The sequence below is a fragment of the Physeter macrocephalus genome, chromosome 17, assembly GCF_002837175.3.
Source record: "Physeter macrocephalus isolate SW-GA chromosome 17, ASM283717v5, whole genome shotgun sequence".
In the NCBI taxonomy this organism is placed as follows: Eukaryota; Metazoa; Chordata; class Mammalia; order Artiodactyla; family Physeteridae; genus Physeter; species Physeter macrocephalus.
Window position 1 is genome coordinate 31,515,661 of NC_041230.1, and position 9,224 is coordinate 31,524,884.

At 38.5% G+C, this 9,224-nt stretch overlaps 1 long non-coding RNA gene across 2 annotated transcripts in view; it reads left to right on the forward strand.

Moving 5' to 3' along the window:
- The window catches only part of LOC114484017 (uncharacterized), a 398,215-nt gene extending 389,881 nt beyond the window's left edge, over positions 1 to 8,334 (forward strand). For both annotated transcript variants that reach the window (XR_003676450.2, XR_008615546.1), the window contains 2 exons: positions 5,314 to 5,353; positions 8,246 to 8,334. This is a non-coding gene — a long non-coding RNA (uncharacterized lncRNA). The remainder of the gene's footprint in view (positions 1 to 5,313; positions 5,354 to 8,245) is intronic.
- Positions 8,335 to 9,224: the final 890 nt, after the last annotated feature.

A 9,224-nucleotide genomic window follows, 5' to 3' on the forward strand; every position in this document is an offset into this window, starting at 1 on the left:
TATGTGTCTTGGCGTGTTTCTCCTTGGATTTATCCTGTATGGGACTCTCTGTGCTTCCTGGACTTGATTGACTATTTCCTTTCCTATATTAGGGAAGTTTTCAACTATAATCTGTTCAAATATTTTCTCAGTTCCTTTCTTTTTCTCTTCTTCTTCTGGGACCCCTATAATTCGAATGTTGGTGCGTTTAATGTTGTCCCAGAGGTCTGTGAGACTGTCCTCAATTCTTTTCGTTCTTTTTTCTTTATTTATTCTGCTCTGCAGTAGTTATTTCCACGATTTTATCTTCCCAGTCACTTCTCCGTTCTTCTACCTCAGTTATTCTGCTATTGATCCCCTCTAGAGAATTTTTAATTTCATTTATTTTGTTGTTCATTACTGTTTGTTTGCTCTTTAGTTCTTCTAGGTCCTTGTTCAATGTCTGTGGCCTTATTATGATTTTAGGCAGCCCCTCTCCTAATGGATGGGGTTGTGTTCCTGTCTTTCTAGTTGTTGGCATATGGTGTCCAGCACTGGAGCTTGCTGGTCGTTCAGTGGAGCTGGGTCTTGGCGTTGAGATGCAGATCTCTGGGAGATTTTCGCTGTTTGTTATTACTTGGAGATGGAGATGGGAGGTCTCTTGTGCGCCAGTGTCCTGAACTTGGCTCTCCCACCTCACAGGCACATCCCTGATACCTGGCTGGAGGACCAAGAGCCTGTCATCCACACGGCTCAGAATAAAAGGGAGGAAAAAAAAGAAAGAAAGAAGATTAAATTAAATTAAATTAAAAAGTTATTAAAATAAAACATTATTTAAAAGTTTTTTTAATTAATAAAAACAAAAAGAAAGAAAGAAGAGAACAACCAAACCAAAAAACAAATCCACCAATGATAACAAGTGCTAAAAACTATCCAGGAAAAAAAACCCAGACAGACAGAACCCTAGGACAAATGGCAAAAGCAAAGCTACACAGACAAAATCACACATAGAAGCATACACATACACACTCACAAAAAGAGAAAAGGAAAAAATATATATATATCATTGCTCCCAAAGTTCACCTTCTCAATTTGGGATGATTCGTTGTCTGAATCAGGTATTCCACAGATGCAAGGTACATCAAGTTGATTGTGGAGATTTAATCCGCTGCTCCTGAGGCTGCTGGGAGAGATTTCCCTTTCTCTTCTTTGTTCACACAGCTTCTGGGGTTCAGCTTTGGAATTTCCCTTTCTCTTCTTTGTTTGCACAGCTCCTGGTGTTCAGCTTTGGATTTGGACCCGCCTCTGCGTGTAGGTTTCCTTAGGCGTCTGTTCTTCTCTCAGACAGGACTGGGTTAAAGGAGCAGCTGATTCGGGGGCTCTGGTTCACTCAGGCCAGGGGGAGGGAGGTGTACGGAATGCGCAGCCAGCCTGAGGCGGCAGAGGCCGGCGTGATGTTGCACCAGCCTGAGGCATGCTGTGTGTTCTCCCAGAGAAGTTGTCCCTGGATCACAGGACCCTGGCAGTGGCGGGCTACACAGGCTCCCGGGAGGAGAGTTATGGAGAGTGACCTGTGCTCGCACACTGGCTTCTTGGTGGCAGCAGCAGCAGCCTTACCGTCTCATGCCCATTTCTGGGGTCCGCGCCTGTCTCTGGAGCTCCTTTAAGCGGTGTTCTTAATCCCCTTTCCTCATGCACCAGGAAACAAAGAGGCAAGAAAAAGTCTCTTGCCTCTTCGGCAGCTCCAGACTTTTTCCCAGACTCCCTCCTGGCTAGCCGTGGTGCAATAGCCCCTTCAGGCTCTGTTCACGCAACCAACCCCAGTCCTCTCCCTGGAATCCTACCGAAGCCCAAGCCTCAGCTTCCAGCCCCCATCCACCCTGGCGGGTGAGCAGACAAGCCTCTCAGGCTGGTGAGTGCAGGTCGGCACCGATCCTCTGTGCGGGAATCTCTCCGCTTTGCCCTCTGCACCCCTGTTGCTGCGCTCTCCTCTGTGGCTCTGAAGCTTCCCCCCTCCGCCACCCATAGTCTCCACCCGTGAAGGGGCTTCTAGTGTGTGGAAACCTTTCCTCCTTCACAGCTCCCTCCCACTAGTGAAGGTCCCCCATCCGTATTCTTTTGTCTCTTTTTTCTTTTGCCCTACCCATGTACGTGGGGAGTTTCTTGCCTTTCGGAGGTCTGAGGTCTTCTGCCAGCATTCAGCAGGTGTTCTGTAGGAGTTGTTCCACATGTAGATGTATTTCTAATGTATTTGTAGGCAGGAAGGTGATCTCCACGTCTTACTCTTCCACTATCTTGAAGCTCCTCAGAGCCTGATTCTTTTAATGTACTGTTGAATTTGGATTACTCATATTTTGTTGAGAATTTTTGTGTTTATATTCGTCAGTGATATTGGCCTGTAATTTTCTTTTTTTGTGAGGCATCTTTGTCTGGTTTGGGTATCAGGGTGATGGTGTCCTCATAGAGTGAGTTTGGGAGTGTTCCTTCCTCTGCAATGTTTTGGAATTGTTTCAAAAGGATAGGTGTTAACTCTTCTCTAAATGTTTAATAGAATTCACCTGTGAAGCCATCTGGTCCTGGACTTTTGTTTATGGGAGTTTTTCAATCACAGTTTCCATTTCAGTACTTGCGATTGGTCTGTTCATATTTTCTATTTCTTCCTGGTTCAGTTTTGGGAGATTGTATCTTTCTCAGAATTTTTCCATTTCTTCTAGGTTGTCCATTTTATTGGCATATAGCTGCTTATAGTATGCTCTTATGATCCTTTGTATTTCTGTGGTGTCCATTGTAACTTCTTTTTCATTTCTAATTTTATTGATTTGAGCCCTCTTCCTTTTTTTCCTTGGTGAATCTGGCTAAAGGTTCATCAGTTTTGTTTATCTTTTCAAAGAAGCAGCTTTTACTTTCCTTGATCATTTCTATTGTTTTCTTCATCTCTATTTCATTTATTTCCACTCTGATCTTTATGATTTCTTTCCTTCTAATTTTGGGTTTTGCTTGTTCATCTTTCTCTGGTTGCTTTAGGTGTAAAGTTAGATTGTTTATTTGGGATTTTTCTTGTTTCCTGAGATAAGATAGTATTGCTATAAACTTCCCTCTTAGAACTGCTTTTCCTGTGTCCCACAGGTTTTGGATCATCACACTTTCATTTTCATTTGTCTCTAGGTATTTTTTTGATTTCCTCTTTGATTTCTTCAGTGATCTCTTGGTTGTTTAGTAGCATATTGTTTATCCTCCAGGTGTTTGTGTTTTTGCAGTATTTTTCTTGTAGTTGATTTCTAATCTCATAGTGTTGTGGTCAGAAAAGATGCTTGATATGATTTCAATTTTCTTAAATTTACCAAGGGTCACTTTGTGGCCCAGCATGTGATCAATCCTGGGGAAAGTTCTGTGTGCACTTGAGAAGAATGATGTGTATTCTTCTATTTTTCGATGGAATGCTCTATAAATATCAATTAAGTCCATCTGGTCTAATGTGCCATTTAAGGCTTGTGTTTCCTTATTAATTTTCTCTCTGGATGATCTGTCCATTGATGAAAGTCGGGTGTTAAAGCCGCTCATTTTTTCTCCCTTTATGGCTGTTAGTATTTGCCTTATATATTGAGGTGCTCCTATGTTGAGTACTTATATATTTACAATTGTTATATCTTCTTCATGGATCGATCCCTTGATCATTATGTAGTGTCATTCTTTGTCTCTTGTAATAGTCTTTGTTTTAAAGTCTATTTTGTCTGATATGAGAATTGCTACTCCAGCTTTCTTTTGATTTCCATTTGTGTGGAATACCTTTTTCCATCCCCTCACTTTCAGTCTGTATGAGTCCCTAGATCTGAAGTGGGTCTCTTGTAGACAGCATATATATGGGTCTTGTTTATGTATCCATTCAGCCAGTCTGTGTCTTTGGGTTGAAGCATTTACTCCATTTACAATTAAGGTAATTATCAATATGTTTGTTCTTATTGCCATTTTGATAATGGTTTTGGACTTGTTTTTGTAGGTCTTTTTTTTAAAAAATATGCAATACAGTATTATTAATCAGTATTGCTGTACACTACATCTCCATGACTTGTTTGGTTTTCCCTTCTTTTTTGATTTGATGACTAACTTTACTGTTGTGTTTGGATTCCTTATTCTTTGTGTATCTATTGTAAACTTTCAGTTTATGGTTACCATGAGGTTTTGATATAGCAGTCTCAAATTATTCAAATGCATTGAATAAACCACAATTACTCAAATACAAACCCACTTTCTTATACCATTTTTGAGTTTTCCAGAGGATATTGAAGTTTGCCAGATATTGATCGGATCAATCAATCAACTCCTTTCATATATTTATTATACTCTAATATACAAGTGGGCTTAGTCATCTGATGGCCAGTCCTCCAGTCTTCCTTTCCTGTAGATGCTATGGAGGCATTAGGAGTCGTCACCATTCAGACTAGCCTCTTGTCTTTCCATATAAGAAGAATCACTTCTCCCTTCCATAAGAATGTCATTTCTCCCCTCTGTAGATTTTCAGATTTCTCCTTTAATAGATTTGGTATACCATGATTCTCTCTTATAGTCCCACACACTCTGATTTTATTTTTCAACAATATTTCAGATGTAGTCACACTGTTGTAACAATTGTCTTCATAAATATGGTGCCATGAACCAAGATTAGGACCAGTAATATTGTTTCTTGCAGTTTCTTTCCTTCACCCATGTAAATTTCAAGGTTGCATAGATCCAGTTTCACTTTTGCTAACTGTCCTGGCCAAAATTCCATATTTTGCAAGTTTTCCAGGATTATAGGTTTTGAATCTGAGTCGTCCTCTCCACTTATCATTACCTCCTTAAGTGATAGCTCTTATTTGGGTATATAGAGCGATTGAAATTTTGTAGAAAATAATCCAAAAGAGGTTTAACTTTTGAAATTCTATTTGTGGGAAGTGGAGTTTCCAAGTTATCATTAAAGTGAAGAAATGTCATTATTTATTTGACCCTTCTTCTTGTCATAATCTTTGGAAAGATAGATAGGTGTTTAAAGGAAGGGATCAGTCAACCAATATTCTTTCCAGTGTGACTTTCTTATTTGTCCCATCAAAATTATTAATCCAAGAAACTTCTTCATGTCACTATTGGTTATATCAGTCCATTTTAAAGCCTTATCATTCTTTTACAATAATATTCATTGTAACACCCTGTCATTGAACGTGACATCATGAGGATGTCCATGAGAAACCATCCTCTTCTTTTTCTTTGTTTTGCAAGCCCTAATTTAGTAGAAAGAGTTATTAATAATCAATTATAATAACTAAATCCTAGTTCTGTGTGCTCTTTGCTTTAATAAGTTTATTTTTCATTTGTATACAGGAGATGGCACTCTACAAGCATCCCACACAGGGCCTTTATGGTAAGAACCTTTACATTTTAAACATTATTAAGCACCTGCTAATGGCTAGATATGAGGAAGCAAGTTGTTATGTTGCAGAAATAAATAAAATATGGTCTCTGGCCTCAAGCTCACAGTCCAGCTTTACAATGCCTGTGAAAGTTGATTTAATATTTATAAGATGCTATGGAAAGTAAAGAATTATTATTTTCCATTATTTAGCTACTATAATTATTCCTGTATATAAAGGTCAGATTTCCAATTACACACAATATTGGAAAGGCATAAAATCAGAAGATAAAAGACCAAGTTGAGAAAAGCTGAATGTTCTAAGAGCACACATCTCTCTCAGGAAGTGGTATTAGATGGGGGACAAAAAGGCAAGGGACTTTCTCATTGACTGAAAGCAGTAATACAAATTAATATCTGACCAGTGCTTTAAAGTTTATGAAGTGCAGTCACAATATTTAGACCCACTTTTAAGGTATGACATCTAAACTCTGGTATTGTGGAAAGTAAGAAAAGGTAGAGAAAGAAGAAGAAAATAAATTTGACTGAAGACAACTAAGTATAGAGAAGAGGTCAGGCCACCAACAAGTAAGGAATGAAAAGCAGATGCCAAATAAAGGCATCTTTGTTTTTTTCATAAGACAAACAGAATAAGAAAATAAATCTCCACCAGGTAAGACCAGTGTTCTCCCTTTATCAACCACCAATTATATCCTTGAGACAAGTCTGAATAATTGAGAATGTGAACATTAGTGAGATTGTGGTTACCACAACCACTGTAATATATCTGAATGTGCATCTCTTCACAACAAGAAAAACAAACAGATTGTTTTTGTTTTTTCATATTTACTCTATGCCAAAAAGTGTTTTATGACTTTTAAATATAATAGCTCCTTCTTACAACCTTATGAATTATGACCTTTATCATCTGTATCTATCTTACAAATGATGATACTGGGTCACTAACAGGTTAAGTATCCTATTAAAAGTTAAATGACTGTTAAATGATATTAATTGTACTTCATTATAGATGATATGTGTACAATTTTTTAAAAAATTATTCATTTATCTTGCTTTTAAAGAAAATGAACAGCTATTATCTTGCTTTTAAAGAAAATAAACAGCTATTTTAAAGTTTTAAGTTTCACTTATTGGACTACTTAGTGGTCTAGTATATTTTTTTAAACCACTGGGTACTCAGTAATTATTTGATGAAAAATAAATGACTTTTTCTGTACTGAGATTTCAGAAAGGCCTAAGATGTGAGCTCTGCATTTTTATGAGCTTCTAAAAGTTTCTGCCTTTTCCCACTGATGCCCCAAATTAAATATATCCAGTCAATCTGACTGAAATTCCCTTCTTCAAATTGAAATATTGTTTTTTAACTACTAACTTTGAAGAGGATGCCAACATTTTCAAGTCTTCTACCTGGAAATTCAATGCTATTTTGGGATCTCTTGCCTATTTATTACTACCTATACTATTTCTTCTGTAATACTGGCCTCAGGAAGTAGACACCCTGACCTTAATCCCCCATTTCTGAGACCAACTGGTGATGTAACAGGACCTGATACATGTGCAGGGGTCAGCAAGCATTTTCTGCAAAGAGCCAGTTGGTTTTAGGCTTTGAGTTATGGTGTCTGTGTCAGCCTTGCGACTTGGCCTTTGCAGTGAATGTAGCTGTGGACAATACATAAACAAATGCCATGAGTATATTACAATAAAATTTTATTTACAGAAGCTGGCTGCCTGCAGATGTGGCCTGTGGGTTGTAATTTTCTGACCCCTGAATGCAACTGCAACAGAGAGAGCTCACCTTCACCTACAATAATAGTAATTGAATTTGGGTTCTATGTCTCTGAACTTTTTTTGGGTAGGTGTCTGAGATATCTGAAAGCACACTCATGCACTGACCTGGAGGTTAGTGAGATGTGGACGACTATGTTTATGGGAAGCCTATGAAGACTGGACAGATTTCAGGAGCAGAACTTGGGATGATGACATTCACTTCCTCTTTTGCTCAGTTTATTACTTCTTTAAGACTCTGAAGGGTTGTGTAATTTTAAGTAATTGGTGGATTTCTCCATATAGTTCAGCTTATTGGCCTTTAGGCACTAGCTAAAATTGCTTTAAAAATGTAGATCTAAGAGTCTAGGAAAAGTGAGGATTCAGTTCATTATATCTGCAGGAGCAAATAAAGGGAAAAAAGGTGTCATGTAAAGATGCTGAGATGCTGATACTTGGTGGCAGACAATGATATATTACCGTATTCTGGATCAGTTAATTTCTCTGAATCATCTTTCAACTATTTATATTCTCAGGCTCTAGAGAAAATGGAAGTATACATGTGCTACCTACTGGGTTAAATGTTACTTACTCTTATTTCTTATAATCTGACCTTTATCAAGATTGATGAGGAGGCATTCCCATTGCTTCAGCAAATCTTGGAATGCCAAATCTGTGTTCACTCTCCCAAGTCCTCTTGTGATATGCTAGGCTATAATCATCTACCCCCTGGGCTATCATCATGTTGGTTAAAGATCTAATCTTCTTGTGACTAATCTCAGACTTCAGGCATTGTCGAGATATTTTGCCATCTAATTTGAGAATGCAGAGAAATTGTTCTGCGAAGAAAAGGCACAGCAACTTAGGATGCTATGAAATCACTATTCCTTTTGAGTTATTTTGCTTCAGAAACTAAGATCAGTCAATCACTCCATCATTAAGAAGAAACATGTTTTTCAAAGCACCAGACATAATATTAAGCCCTAGTGATAAAGTGTTGAATAGAATAGGCATTCCTATACTGTCTTAAAACTCGAGGGCCAGTGAGGAAGAAAAAAATATCTTACCTTGCTATGAACATATCTGAACCATGCCCCCTTCCTTGTTTGTTTATTGCAGTGGATGATACCACATGTCAGGAGGCTTCCCTGAGGAAGGATGTTTAATCCAAGACCTGAAAGAGGAGTGGGGATCACCAGACAAGGAAAAGGCAAGAACATTCTAATCAAATTCAATAGCACAGGTCAAGTTCTTGAGATGTGAGAGACAGAGATAGGGATGTAGAGATACAGAAGAAAGAGGAGAGGACAGGAGGGAACAGGAGAGGTGTTACAAGAAATGAGAGGTACAGTGTGACTGGAGGAGAAAGTCACATGGATGTTCTCAAAGATGAAAAGATGAGGCTACAGAGGTGGGCGGGTAGAGCTCATCCAAGGTCTTGTAGCCACTTATTATAGAGGCTAAAAAAGGTGCCACTGAAGAGTTTTGAGCAGGAGAATGACAAACAGAATTGCATTTTGAAGTAATTATTGTGACTGGTATTTAGATTAAGGTGTGGACGAATAAAGACTGAAAGGAAGAAAAACAGCTTAAGGGCTCCACAGTATTTCTGGTAAAATAGGAGAAGTGTTAAGAGAAGCAGATATATACATTTCAGGGTTTTAGCCATAGGTCGTTGCTGGCAAAGCTGGACACTGATAACATTTTCACTCCCCTACTAGGGTGGTTCGCATCCATGGAAGGTTTCTCCTTTCCTACTCCCTTCTAGGATGAGGGGAACAAGAGGGCAATGTCAGAATTGGGGGGATGAAAGATTTTGATGTTACTCGTACATCACCTCCCAATAAAGAATACCGTATATAACAGGACACACTAAGATGAAAATGCATTCACTAGTAAATGGTATGGAAATAAAATAGTTTTTCAAGCTTGAGTACATAATGGATCACCTGGGCACCTAAAAAACTTGATGCCTGGGATCTACTCTCAGAGATTCTGATTTAATTGCTTTGGGGACATAGCCTGGAGAACAGGTTTTTTTCTTTTTTCCCCCCTCCAAATCCTCCAGGGTGATTCTTATGTTCATCCAAAGATCTAG